At 37.8% G+C, this 14903-nt stretch overlaps 1 protein-coding gene across 2 annotated transcripts in view; it reads left to right on the forward strand.

The window, feature by feature from the left end:
• NHS (NHS actin remodeling regulator) overlaps positions 1–14903 on the forward strand; it is a 365870-nt gene that overhangs the window by 11309 nt on the left and 339658 nt on the right. The window lies entirely within an intron of this gene.

The raw sequence follows: 14903 nt of genomic DNA on the forward strand, positions 1-14903 counted from the left end.
ACCATAAACAAAAAACATAACACAGATATTTGACATAATTAAACATAATTTAAAGAGATTACAGAACATGTTAGGAGATAGTAAGTTATGGGCAAAAATAAACTAGAGCAAGGTGAGGGGTTGGAGTGGGGTTATAATTTTAAATGGGAAGCAGCATCTTAGGGAAGATTGGAAAGAGGTGAGGGAGTTAATGATGTCAATAGCTGGAGAAAGAGCATTCCAACAGAAGGAACTAGAGCTAGTGCAAAGGCCCTGAGGTGAGATCATGCCTGGTGTGATAAAGCGATGGTAAGGAGGCTGACATGGTAAATGTGGAGTGAGTAAGGAGACCCAGAGGAGAGGAAGTCAGGGAAGTGGGGTGGAGGGCAGCTCATGTAGGGTCTAGGAGGCCTTTGTGAAGACTTTGCTTTTTGCTTTGAGTGAAATGGGGACTCATTGGAAGGATTTTAGTCTAATAGTGACATGATTGACTTAGAGTTTAAAAGGATCACTTTGGCTGCTGTATAGGGAAGAAGCTGTGGGGGAAGGGTAGAAGCAGGGTGACTAAGTAGGATAATTGCTCTGGCAGTTATCTTGGTGGGAGATGGTGGTGGTTTGGTGGAAGTAATGAGATGGATCCAACTTAGAGATGTTGACATTTTCCGTTTTATGTTTAGGGCTAGGCAATTCAACCTACACAAAAGGGCATAAAAAGTTGAGAAGTAAAGGAAAGCCCTCCTTTCTTCTTACTGGGCCAGACTTGCTCCAAAGGAAACGATGTTATAATATGCTGAGCTCCTTCTAGGAGGAGCAAAAGAGAATTCTCACATATGTCTAATGTGTTTTGTAAAGCCACGTCTGATGTTGAGGAAATAGGCACTTCTAGAATCTTATTGATTAAATTTACTTTGCTCTCTTGGGAAAACTTAGAAGTTGTTCTAAAGAAAATTCTTGTTAAAAATCAATGTATAATTTCCATACAGTGAAATGTATGGATCGCAATTGTGTAGTTTGATGAATTTTAACAACTGTATGCACCTCTGTAACCCACATCCCTATTAAGAGAGGGACAATTTCCTCACTTCAGATAGATAACTTCTTGAGGTAGAAAAGCAATATTTGAACTCTGGTGCTCTCACACTATTCCCTACCAGAACTGTTGTGTTAATATGGACATGGGAGAATATGTTTCTACAGGAATTGCTGGACTCTACAACAGGACCAGACTAAGAACTATGGATTCCATATATGAGATTTGCAAAGGAACACATTTCCAGTTAGAAGATAAATAAGTTCTGGGGATGTAATGTATAGCATGGTGACCATAGTCAATAATAGTATATTGTATATTTGAAAGTTGCTAAGAGAGTAGATCTTAAATGTTCTCATCACAAGAAAAAAAATTGTAACTCTGTGATGAAAGATGTTAACTAGACTTATTGTGGTGATCATTTCACCATATATACAAATATCAAATCATTATGTTGTATACCTGAAAATAATATAATGTTATATGTCAATTATATCACAATTTAAAAAAGATTGAGAGGGGAAAAAAGATTTCTAAGACATTTGGAATAGTGGAGTTTCTTCTCTTTGGTCTGATGATACTGGGCTGTTTATAACATCTGGGTGCTCAGCTTTAGGGAGGACCCATTTGGGACAAGGATAAGAATCTGGCCTCAGAGGCCCCAGGAGTAATTTAGAAGTAGAAGTTTTTCTAAGAGAAAGCTACAATAACATTTAAAAAGACATGGGGAAAATAACTTGTTGCTTTTACACAAGTTGCTAAGTGGCAGGGAACATTAATTTGTAACTGTGTTTTTAGCTTATGCTGATGCTTGAAGCCTGGATGAAGGATGAAGAAAGTTCTTTAAAATTTGATTTCTGATTATTCTATCTGAGTGCATTTAAATTTGTGAAAGAAACCCATTATACAGTTTGGCTACTCTTGATTTTTAATACTAAACATCTAAGAGAGGGAAGAACTAGTATCTATGAGGAAGGATGACAGCCAGTAAGACATAATGTTCATTAGAATATAATATCAATATTTATGTTTCTCTCCAGTGTGCATCTGGACTCTATTCCCCAAGCCTATATTTATATTTTAATAATGTGAGTAAAGCTGTATTTCCCTTTTTAATTTCACATCAGAGTTTTGCTGCCTCAGCCAGTCCCCTCCTCACCCCTGAAGACTTCAATTGCAAGATGGCACATGTTTACTGAGAGGTTGATTCTAGAGATTAACTTTGAGGAGGGAAAAGTGCAGCATAAATAAATACTTCAAAAATCCTTTTCCATGTGAAAAGTCATGGGGCTTTCTGCTTCACAAACAGAAGAGACAGATGCTTCAGAGTTTGAGGCAATGTGGGGGAAAGTGGGCAAACCAAGGAAGAGATACTGGGAAGAATGTCCTGCAAGGTTTTCTAACAGTTTCACTTGGGTTAAATACCTTCAGTGTGAGAGAGGAGATGTTGGAACCCTGCTCAGGTATCAGATATCACTGGTGCTCATCTAGCAAGGTTTTAGCCTTTGCTAATTAAAATTAAATCCAATTTCACAAAGAAAAATACATTACATAAAGTTGTGCTTATGTGGCTTTATTTTAACCCTTTGTCCCATAATCTAAGGCCAGCGAATCTCAGGTCAATGATGGGCTAGGAAGTGATAGTGAGAATGGGATTCACTTACAAATATATTTGAGTAAAGGCAATGAGCGGCACTAATGGCCTGTCAATGTACACTTGAAACACTTTTGGGGTTTTAAAAATTGATTTATCATTTCAAAGTTTTAATCGCTGTTGGGTGAGGAGGACAAAAAAACAAAACAAAACCCAAATAACCAAAGAGACACTCTCTTTTACTTCTCCTCTTATACCTTTTATTTCTAAGTTGCTCTGTACACTTTTCTGTGGCCTGATCAGCTTGGTTGGATCAAGCCCTGCATTTAGGAAGCTACCTGAAACCAAAAGAGTACATTCATTCTCTCTCTGTGTGTGTCTCTCTCCATATATAAATGATATATATGTTAAAATTTAAAGATCTAATTATAACATAAATATAGCAATGTGCACAAATAATAAGTGTACAGCATCTGGAATAAGAAACATTTATAGCCCTCTAGAAATGCTGCCACTGTTCCCTTCCAGTCATACCTCCCAAAGAATGACCATTATCCTGACTTCTAACAGCCATAGATTACTTTGGCCTGTTTTGGAATCAGTATATGCTATTTTATATCTGGGCTTTTGCTCAAAATTATATTTATTTGCCCCATTTGTTTTGTTGCATGTAGCTGTAGTTCATTTTTTTCATTGCCGTATAGGATTCTTTCATATAAATATACCATGATTTATTTGTCCATTCTACTATTGATGGGCATTTGGAGAATTTCCAAATAATGCCGCTATGAATGTTCTAGTTCCTGTCTTTTGGTGAATGTACCTACATATTTCTGTTGGGTAAAAAGTGCCTGAGTTGTAGTTTTACAAAACTTCCTCCTTCAATAAGATACTTCAAGACTGTGACAGTGATTGTTCTTATTCCTTGCTCTCCCTTGACTTCTGGACTAAGCAGTAGTTTTGTTCTGTTTTTCTGTAATGTAAATATTATCTCTGATCACTAATGACAAAGTTTGGGGGTCTGAAATGGAGGAAATGTGATATATTTAAAAGAACTCCCCCTCCCTCTTTTAAATTAAAGCATGGTTATGAGACCTTTTGATTCTCAGATGAGGGCTCTTCACAAAGCCATGTTTCAAATCACTTGCAAACTCTGTTTAATCCGAGTTTGACATTTGAATCTTTATTGGCATTGCTTCAGCTCTTCCTCTGTGAGGAGAATCCTTTGGGATTTTCAAATTGCTTCCTTTCCTTGGGGAGGGAATGGAGAAGGAAGCATGATGAGTTCTCTAATCACTTGGTTGGATTAGCTGTAGAGCTATGGGAGAGTTGCCTTTCCTAGTTGTCCCTATCAAGGTTTTATGCAAAATCTAGGCAAAACAGAACTCCTCAGAAGAGTAGGGGGAGGCCTTTCCATTCCCATGACAGGGTCTCTATTCTTGTGGCTCTGTTTTCAGAACCTTGGATATCTGAGCCACAAAGTAGCAACCCTGGCTAGACAGAATTTTGTGGATTATGGGGGTTGAAAAGGCCTCAAGCAAATTCTAAAATTGCCCACAGGACTTTCTTTCAAACCTCTGACATAGGCTCAGCTTCCCAGATGCCTTGGCTGAGGTTTGTAGTCCTGGACTCAATGAGTGGTATAACCACCCACTCTCCCCCTATGCCCCATCGGCCCACAGGCTTCTCACTATTTGGTTTGAAATGACCATGATTAGAGAACTGAGAGGGTGATGTTTCAGCCTGAGCCTTCCTCTCCAAAAATCCTGGGAATGTCTGAAACATCTTTGAGGCCTAGGCAGCCCCACGGCTGCCTTGTGTTTTGATGGAACGTTTGGTTCACTTTGGGTGTGAAGGTTTGTGAAACCTTTACAGTTAAGTCTGAAAAATGGTTGTGAGAAGCCCCCAGGGAACCATGCTGCTGAGTGACACACACCTGGGCCTTCTAAAGTGAGGTTTTATGATAAATTTGAACATGGTTTTAAACTTTACTATACTTTGCTTCATTCTTTTTTCTAACTAGAGAATAGGTGAGCTGATTTTTCCATGAGAGAGCTGCTTTGGACCATTAACCTACATTGTTTTCAAATGTAAAAGTGACTATGTAATTGAGTTTTGGCTTTTAAGAACTGGAGACCTAGTGAGACAGCTCTGTGAAGTTGGAGTTGCAGGTGGGATTGGTGGGGGGAGGATATGCTTTCCTTTACTCACCAGGTGTGAAATGCAAAAGAGCTTTGTGCAGAACAGGAGACTTTTAAAAATCCAGATGTACTCTGAGGACCTGAGTAACTCTTACTTAAACCTGCTGCTTGTCCCAAGTTGTCATTCTCTTCTGTAGGGTATGGCTGAGACCACAGCCTACAGTTTATTCTTCATCCCTTTGACTTTTTCCTGTAGCCAGCTCTGCCTCCAGTTTTTAGAAGATGGCTGAATTTTTGTCTCAGATGATTGAGTGTTATCAAGGGGATTCTTCTAAACATGTTCAGGCAGACATCAAATAAATTCACACACACATGCATGCACATTCCCCTCCACCCCCCACACATACCATTAACATTTGTTGTGCGACTGCTTTCTGTAGTATTCTCTCACCTTATTTCACAACCCCTCAAAATTCTGTGTTAAAAATACAATATTCTTTGTGTGGATAAGGAAATGGAGGCTTTAAGACCACACTGTTTAAGACCACACTGTTTAACATTTGAATCCAGGATTCAGATGTGGCTTTCTGTCTTCAGTTTTGGGGCTCCATCTACTCTACCTAGGACCCCTCAAATACAGCACATTGTTCCTTCCATCACTACCACTTTATCACCACTGGGATAGCCTCTTCATCACAGTTTCTGATGGGGAAGCAGAGGCAGAAAAAAAAGAGATAAGGATGATGTGCAGGTGGGTCCTTGGATGCTCAGAAAGTCTGGGGTTGGGACCTCTGGACAAAAAGGCCCACGAATTGAGAAGTACCTACTCTGTGTCTGGAGCAGGCATATGGCTGTTAGATATTAGCACATGTAATGGGGCAAGGTAGTGGCTGCCTGTCTGGCTGTAAGTAATTGGTTGTTCAGTTGTAACTTAATAGTTTTGGAGAACATACTGAATGTATAAAACAAGTAATTTTCTGTAGCAGGAGTCATTTTATATGTCAAGGCCTTTACTACCTAAACCCAAATAGTTTACTTCATGGACACAGGTTTCTATTCTAGTTCAGTGGTTACTCTACTATCTTCTATAGTGTTGCTTGAAAGCTAGTGTAAATTAGCTGTGGATGACCTCAACTCAGATAACTAATCAACCCAAATTAAAATAAATTGTCATTTTTTTCCATTTATTCAAATAGGCCAAGATGCAAAAATTATAATGGTCAGGTTTGGGGTGGGAATGAGGGTGGGGTGGGCATAAGGGTAGTTCCAGACATTGCTGATGGAAGTGTACATTTGTATAAAATTTCTGATAGGCTGTTGGTCTTTATGAAATTAATATACAAAAAAATGTATGCTAGAGATTTCACTTCAAAGTTTAACCTAATTTGCCCTAACTGGTTTGGCTCAGTGGATAGAGCATTGGCCTGTGGACTGAAAGGTCCCAGGTTCGATTCCGGTCAATGGCATGTACCTTGGTTGCATGCACATCCCCAGTAGGAGGTGTGCAGGAGGCAGCTGATTGATGTTTCTCTCTCATTGATGTTTCTAACTCTCTATCCCTCTCCCTTCTTCTCTGTAAAAAATAAATAAAATATATTTAAAAATTTTAACCTAATCCTCCACAAGAAAAAAAAATAAAAAGAATTTAACCTAAGAAAATAATTGGGAAAGTAAAATAAAAGAATGTATAGATCCCTCAGTATTGCTTATAATTAAGAAATATTAGAAATACCCTAAATTATTAACAATAGAAAATTGGTTGAACAAATGTTACTGTACATTAGTGCAGAAAAAAACATTACTACATATTGGAACAGTGAAATACTCTATTGCCATTAAAATGATACAAATGGATATTAGTTCACTCAGAAATATTGTATGATACATTCCAAAGTTGAAAGGACTTGCTACCAAATAGTATGCAGACTAATGCATGTTTATTAAAAAGATGTAGAAATATAGGGGAAACAATGTCTGGAAGGATATATGCCAAATCCTTATTTTAAAAATATGTTTTGATCATGATCCATAGTGAGAAATACATTTTACATTTGTGACCCAGTAGATGCATGTAACTGAAACAATAGTTTTTTTTTTATTTTTAAAATAAATCTTTATTGTTCAGATTATTACAGATGTTCCTCTTTCCCGCCCGCCCATAGCTCCCCTCCACCTGATTCCACCCCACCCCATGCCCTTACCCCCGCACCACTGTCCTCATCCATAGGTGTAAGATTTTTGACCAATCTCTTCCTGCACCCCTCACATCCCCTTCCCCTCGAGAATTGTCAGTCCATTCCCTTTCTATGCCCCTGATTCTATTATATTCACCAGTTTATTCTGTTCATTAGATTTTTTATTGACTTGATTTTTAGATTCACTTGTTGATAGATATGTATTTGTTGTTAATAATTTTTATCTTTACCTTTTTCTTCTTCTTCCTCTTCTTAAAGAATACCCTTCAGCATTTCATATAATCCTGGTTTGGTGGTGATGAATTCCTTTAGCTTTTTCTTGTCTGTGAAGCTCTTTATCTGACCTTCAATTTTAAATGATAGCTTTGCTGAGTAGAGTAATCTTGGTTGTAGGTTCTTGCTGTTCATCACTTTGAATATTTCTTGCCACGCCCTTCTGGCCTGCATAGTTTCTGTTGAGAAATCAGCTGACAGTCGTATGGGTACTCCCTTGTAGGTAACTACCTGTTTTTCTCTTGCTGCTTTCAAGATTCTCTCTTTGTCTTTTGCCCTTGGCATTTTAATTATGATGTGTCTTGGTGTGATCCTCTTTAGATTCCTCTTGTTTGGGTTTCTCTGCACTTCCTGGACTTGTAAGTCTATTTCTTTCCCCAGGTAGGGAAAGTTTTCTGTCATTATTTCTTCTAATAGGTTTTCAATATTTTGCTCTCTCTCTTCTTCTGGCACCCCGATAATTCGAATGTTAGTATGCTTGAAGTTGTCCCAGAGGCTCCTTACACTATCTCCATATTTTTGGATTCTTTATTCTTTTTGTTTTTCTAGTTGGGTGTTTTTTGCTTCCTCATATTTCAAATCTTTGGTTTGATTCTTGGGGTCTTTTAGTCTACTGTTGGATTTCTGTATATTATTCTTTATTTCAGACAGTGTATGCTTAATTTCTGACTGGTCCTTTTCCTTTTTTTTTTTGCATTCTCATTAAGATCCTTGAAGGTCTCACTAAGTTCCTCAGAGATCTCACTAAGTTTCTCGGTGGTTTCTAGAAGATTCTTGAGTAACCTTATAACTGTGGTTTTGAACTCTATATCCAGTAGTTTGCTTTTCTCCATTTCTTTCATTCGTGATGTTTCTTTGTCTCCACATTTTGGCTGATTCCCTGAGTTGATAGAATGTCTTTGTGTGGTAGGTGACCTGTAGGGCCCAGTGGCTTAGCCTCCCCAGTTACCTGAGGTGGACACTCTTGGTGCACCCCTTTGTGGGCTGTGTGCACAGTCTTGTTGTAGTTAAGCCTTGATTGCTGTTGGTACACTGTGAAGAATTGACCTTCAGGCCAATTGGCTGTGAGGATCAGCTGTGTCTATAATGGAAGAACTGCTGTGCTGTAGACAACCTTATGGGGAAGGACTTGCTTCAGTGGGGCTTTGGTGCTCACTGAGTCTGCCTCTTGAGTGTGTCACTTATGTATGTGAGGAGTTGAAATCTGGTGTTGTCTCACATTGACCTCTATGTACACTGGATCCTGGCTCTCCAAGGAGGTGCAAGTCCAGTATTGCCTGAGGCCACCCAGCAGGAGCTACAGGGAGATCTGCAGATTTCTCCTCTTTGTTTGGGGTTTGGAAGTTTTGGAGCTGTCTGACCCAGCTGCAACTTGTTAGGTTAAGCTGCGAAAGGGCAGGCCATTCATATGCAAAAGCCGCTGCACACAGCTCAGGGGGGTTTGTAAATTGGGTGAGGCGTGGTCTCAGGGAATCACCAGAGCATAGCATGCGTCTCTGCTTCTTCGTGTTCCATGTCCTGCGCCCCAGAGCAGTAAACAATGATTCCTGCTTACACCTCTGTGAGAAAGCCACTCTCACTTTTCGACCCGATGCCAGACAGTCCAGTTTCTCCCCGTATGAGTCTGGGTCCCCAGATTCTCACCGGAAACTGGAGTTCAGAGGATTTGGGAGCTTGTATCTTGCTTTTAATTGAAAAAAAAAAAAGCGCACCCAGTCGCCAACCCGATTCGCGTGCGCCTTCGTACCTTTGCTTTTTCGAGCCTCTGTACCTCCTACCCAGTCTCAATGACCTTCTTTCTTTTCTTCTAGTTGTAGAACTTCTACTCCGCCAGCTTTCCCGTGGTTCTGGGTGATAGTCATTTTGTCTTTTAGTTGTAGTTTTGGTGTGGTTGTGAGAGGCAACACATACAGGTGTATGTATACCTTATGCCGCCATCTTGGTTTCTCCTCAACAATAGTTTTTTTAAACAATACTAACTTTTCTCTATATGGTTCATTCTGATATATGTATTTATTTTTAATTTTATTATTTACCATATTATCTTATTCTATCCTTCCTTACCCTAGTCTACTTTACTTCAAATAAATTTCTCTTCTCTTTTATTCTGTTTCATTTTAAGGTGGCTGGTCATGACCCACTAAGTTGATTTTATAATTTCCTAATGTGCCACAAGCCACAGTTTTAAAAACTCTGCTCTAGAATGTTAACAGAGGTTATCGCTGGCAGGTGGGGTTATAGACAAATTTTATTTTTTGAGAAGGGTGGATTCTTTGTGCATCTCCATGTTACTTGTGTAATACAAAGGCTAATGAAAGTTTTAAAATTACAAGATTACATTTAAAAACAAAATGATATCCTGTAACTTTTTAGGAATGTACTGATTATATAAAATAAGATTCCTGCTCTACTCCATAGTTATTATGCATTCAGAATGTTCTTGGAACCTTAAAGGACATCATGGCAGGGAAAATACATCCATCGAGACACATAGTTTAAATAATAAAACAACAAGAAAATGAAACATGACCTTACCTCTTTAAACTCAAAAGATCACCAAACATCAGTACTTTTGGTTTACGCCAGTGAAGTTGCATCAGTTCTTTGGGATTTATTTCTATTTATGACCCAGATTGCATTTATTTCATGCTCATTCCCCACCTTTTAAAAAAAGGATATTAAATTCATCATACTACTTTCTGGTCAGATTATCTTGGTTTACAGTACTGTTGAAGTTAGCCTCCTTTAAAGTTAAAGATGCTTTTAAATGGAAGGTAGTCATTAAGAACTTAGAGCAGGAAGCAGAAGCTTTAAAGGAGGACAAGAAGAATCCCTGGCCTGAGCCAGTGTACTTCCCCATGGGCTTCCTGCTCTCAGCACACAGCTGAAAATCTGCAGAGAGGCCCCAGGAGCACTACCCCTTTCATGTTCACACAACCAAAGGAGGTGTGGCATATGAAGTGAGCTTTCTCTGGCTCTTCTCCAGGAAAACCATTGGTGGACAAAGGGCAGAGATTTCTGCAAAAACGTTCTGTTTACATAGAACCCAAGTAAATCATTGGGCACATGTGCCAACTGCTAAGAGGGAGAAGGCAACCCATAGGGTTGGAGTTGGGGAGAGGCTGGTTGGTATTTTCAGGGTAGGAGCATGAAAAGAGATGCTTCCTGCCCTTGAAAGAAATTAATGATAGGAATATGCAAAAATAACTGGGGTTGCTTTCCAAGATGTACTAATTTAGTTACTGTTGTCTCAGACTTTGCCGAGAGGAATCTCACAACGTTGAAAATGTTATTTGGAGCCCTGGCTTTATACTCAGGGAGAAGGCTAAATTCATTCTATCTTTGAAAAATTGTGAATAACATATGAAAGCTATTAATGTGCTTCTTTTTAATTCACTATTATTTATTCCATTTATATCATGTCATATCAATTCAGTGGTGATTATCATTCATATGGTTGTTCGTTCATTCATTTTCCATCTATCCATCCATCCACCCAACCATATAACTAAGTAAGGGCATTTTTTTGACTAGATGTTTTGCATTGAGGGGCATGTGGTAATCACTAGGGTAGGGGAAGGAACTCCAAAAGATGGGAGAGCAGTCTATATAGTTCAGTTGCTCAGAGTCTGGTGGTACAGATAGGTGAGTAAATGACTAATTACGACATAATATGGGCAGTGTTGCTAGAAAGGCCAACATGACTTGACTCATGTAAAACTAAGTCTCCCCTTCCTGCCTATAATCATGGAATGTTAGCCTGAAAAGAAGCCTTAGAAAAATTGAATCGCACAATGATTTCTAGACTTCATCCACAGATTGCTGGGGTACCATTCCAGGGAGTGGAGGTGGTTATAGTAGGGAGGAGTTAGAGGAAAATTGAACAGATGGGGTTTAGCTTCCTCAAGAACCAGAGCAGGTTCCTTTTAATCTGTTTCATATATTGAGGTTCCTTGTAGAGTATCAGTTGAGGAAAGACTTTGTTTGCTTAATGATATTTGGAAAACACTGGACTAGTCTACCATTATTCCTTGATTATCTGGTTTAAAAATTGAGGCCCAACAAGGTGAAAGGATTTGTCCAAGGCTATAAAATAGGTTAGTTAACAATCCAGGAATAAGGCCCGGTCTTCTAATTTATGTGGAAATTACCTCTATATCAATTAGCTTTTGCTATGAAACAAATAACTCCAAAACTCAGTGGCTTAAAACAAGCACTGTTTGTTTAGCCCATAATTCTATGAGTAAGCAATTTGGGCTAGACCTAGTGGGGTGGTTCCTCTGGTCTCAGCTGGGCTCACTCATGTCAGTGATGAATTTCTGATCAGCTGGCAAGCACCTAAGAATTGGCTGGTCTAAGTGGCCTTACATCTAAGGGATGGCTGGGTGTTGGCTTGGGTAATTAGGTAACTGAGTCTGGAATCTCTCATCATCAGCAGCACTTTAATAGAGTAGAGAAGTGTACATAGCCCCTTGAGCCCTAGGCTTGTAGCTGGTCAAAGCAAATTACAGACCAACCATATTAAGAGGTGGAGAAAGAGGCTTCTTGAATGGAGGATTACAAGGGGTGTTGATACAAGGAAGGGGAGAATTGTTGCCCTTTTTGCTATCTACCACAAGAATACTATGTTATTAACATATCTTCTCTTCTTAATTTGGGCATTAGAAAGATGTATTTTGAATATGCTATCTAATTCCAAAGCTATCTTTATAAGAACATAGCCACAACTCTTTCTATATACTATGAGGCCTCTTACCTACTTGAGTTTTCAAATTCTTTGTGTTTGAGACAGATAGTATTTACTGCTTGAGGTAAGGTGTACTGTACCTCAAGAAAATACCTACTTTACTCCCAATCATAATCTTTCCATCAATAGTCCTGTCCATGGAAAGACTCCTTCAGCTCTTGGTCATCTTGATTTTTTCATATGCCTCTGAAGGATGACTTCATTCTCATCATTTCCACAAAGAATTATTGAGTGACTCCTATGTATAATACAGTCAACTAGATATTGAAGAAACAAATAGTCTAAGATGAGCCTCAAATTCAGGTAATTCATAGTATGGAAGGGAAGAAAAAGCTAAACAGATTATTACAGTGAAATATGAGGAAGAGGGATGGAAATTAAATTTCTTTTCAGTGTTTAGAAGGTGCAGCCAAATGATCATATAAATAGATGCAAAAAAGAGCATTCAACACAATTCATTACCCTTTCAAGACTAAAACACTTAAAATAGGAATAGAAGGAAACTTCCCCAACTTGATAAAGTACATTTATGGAAAAACTCACAGATGGCATCATACTTAGTAGTAAAAAATTGAATGCTTTCCTCCTAAGGTGAGATACAAGACAAGGCTGTCTATTCTTGCTATTTCTATTTAACATTATATTGGAGATTCTATACAGAACAATTAAGAAAGAAAATAAAAGGCATTCAGATTGCAAAGAGAGAAGAAAAAGTATCTCTATTCACAGATGACATGATTTTGTATATAGAAATTCCTAAGTAGTTCACAAAAATTATTAGAACTAATAAATGGGGATATAAGAGAAATATACAAAAATCAATTATAGTCTACACACTAGCAAGAAAAATTAAGAAAAGAAATTAAGATAATAATTTCTTTTACAATAACAAATACTTTTACAAAAGTGCAAGACTTTTACACTGAAAAATATAAAACACCTTTGGAAGAAAATGAAGACCTAAATAAAGAGAAAGATATTCCATGTTCATTGATCAGAAGATTTAATATTGTTTAAGATGGTGATATTCCCCAAATTGATATACAGACTCAATTCAATCCATATCGAATTCCCAGCTGACTTTTTACAGAAATTGACAAGCTGATTCTAAAATTTGTATGGAAATTCAAGGGACCCAAAATAGCCATAACAATCTTGAAAAAGAAAAACAAAGTTGGAGGTCTTACACTTCCCAAGTTTCAAGAAAGTGTGGTAGTGGCATAAGAATAGACATACAGATCAATGGAATAAAATTGAAAGTCCAGAAATAAATACTTTCATTTATGGTCAATTGATTTTTTATAATGATGCTAGATAATTCAATGGGAGAAACTATTATCTTTTAAAACAAATGGTTCCTGGACAACTGAATATCCACATGGAAAAGAATGAAGTTGAACTCTTTCCCCACAAAAATTAACTCAAAATGATTCATAGATTTAAATTTATGAGTTAAAACTATAAAACTATTAGGAAAAAACATAGGAGTGAATCTTTATGACCTTGAATTAGGCAATGATTTTAGATATGACGCTAAAAGCACAAATGACAAAAAAGAATGAATAGAACTGCGTCAAAATGAAAAACTTTTGTCCTTCAAAGGATACCATAAGAAATTGAGAAGTCAACCCACAAAACGGGAGAAATCTGTGACTCATATAGCTGAGAAGGGACTTTGTATTAGATTCCTAGGGGTGCTGTACTACCACAAACTGTGTGGCTTAAGACAACAGAAATTTATTCTTTCATAGTGCAGGCGGATAGAAGTGCAAAATATTGTTGTCAACAGAGACATACTCCCTCTGAAGTCTCTAAAGAAGAATACATTTTTGCCTCTCTCCTGGCTTCTGGTGGTTGCCAGTAATAGTGTTCCTTGACTTATAGTCACATAATTCCATTCTGTCTCCATCTTCACATGGCACTCTCCTTTATGTATAACATCTTGAAAAACTGACAAACTGTTCTCCAAAGCTACTGCACAGTGTCTCTGTGTCTTCACAAGGCCTGTTTATGAGGATACCAGGCACTGGAGTTAGGGCTTACCCTAATCCAGTATGACTTCACCTCCACTTGATTCCATCAGGAGAGAACCTATTTCCAAATAAGGTCACATTCATAGGTTCTGGAGGTTAGGGCATTAGCATATTTTTTTTGGGGGGGGGGCACAATTCAACCCACAACAGACTTTATCTAGAATTATTTAAAAAAAAACAAACTCTTAACTCAACAATAAAAAGAGAAATAACCTAATTTTTACAATGGGCAAAGGATTTGAATAGACATATAGATGGGCATAAGCACATGAAAAGATGCTCAATATCATTAGTCATCAGGAAAATGCAAATCAAAACCACAATGAGATACCACTTCATAACCATTAGGATTGCTAAAATAAAAAAAGATAGACAATGACAAGTGTTGGTGAGGATGTGGAGAAATTAGAACCCATATGTGTTGCTGGTGGCAAGGTAAAATAGGCAGTAGTTTTGGAGAACATTTTAGCAGTTTTTCAAGATGTTATACATACGTTTAAACAAAAACATGTACTTGAATGCTCATTGCTGTATTAATTACAATGGTCAAAAGATCAAAATAGCCCAAATGTCTATCAACTATAAATGGATAAAGAAAATGTATATTCAAGCAATGGAATATTGTTTGGCAATAAAACTATGATAAAAGGCAATACAAATTATTGATATATGTTGCAATATGGATAAACCTTGAAACATTATGGTAAGTGAAAGAAACCAGTCATACAATAATAAATATTATATGATATCAATGATATGAAATGTCCAGAACAGGCAAATTTATCAGGACATAAAGTGGGTTAGTGGTTGCCTAGTGTTGGAGGGAGGAGGGAGTAGAAAGTAGCTGCTAATGAGTGTGAGTTTTCTTTCAGGGGTGATGAAATGTTCTAAAATTAGATAGTGGTGATGAT

The sequence above is a fragment of the Eptesicus fuscus genome, chromosome 1 (genome assembly GCF_027574615.1).
Source record: "Eptesicus fuscus isolate TK198812 chromosome 1, DD_ASM_mEF_20220401, whole genome shotgun sequence".
Lineage (NCBI taxonomy): Eukaryota > Metazoa > Chordata > Mammalia > Chiroptera > Vespertilionidae > Eptesicus > Eptesicus fuscus.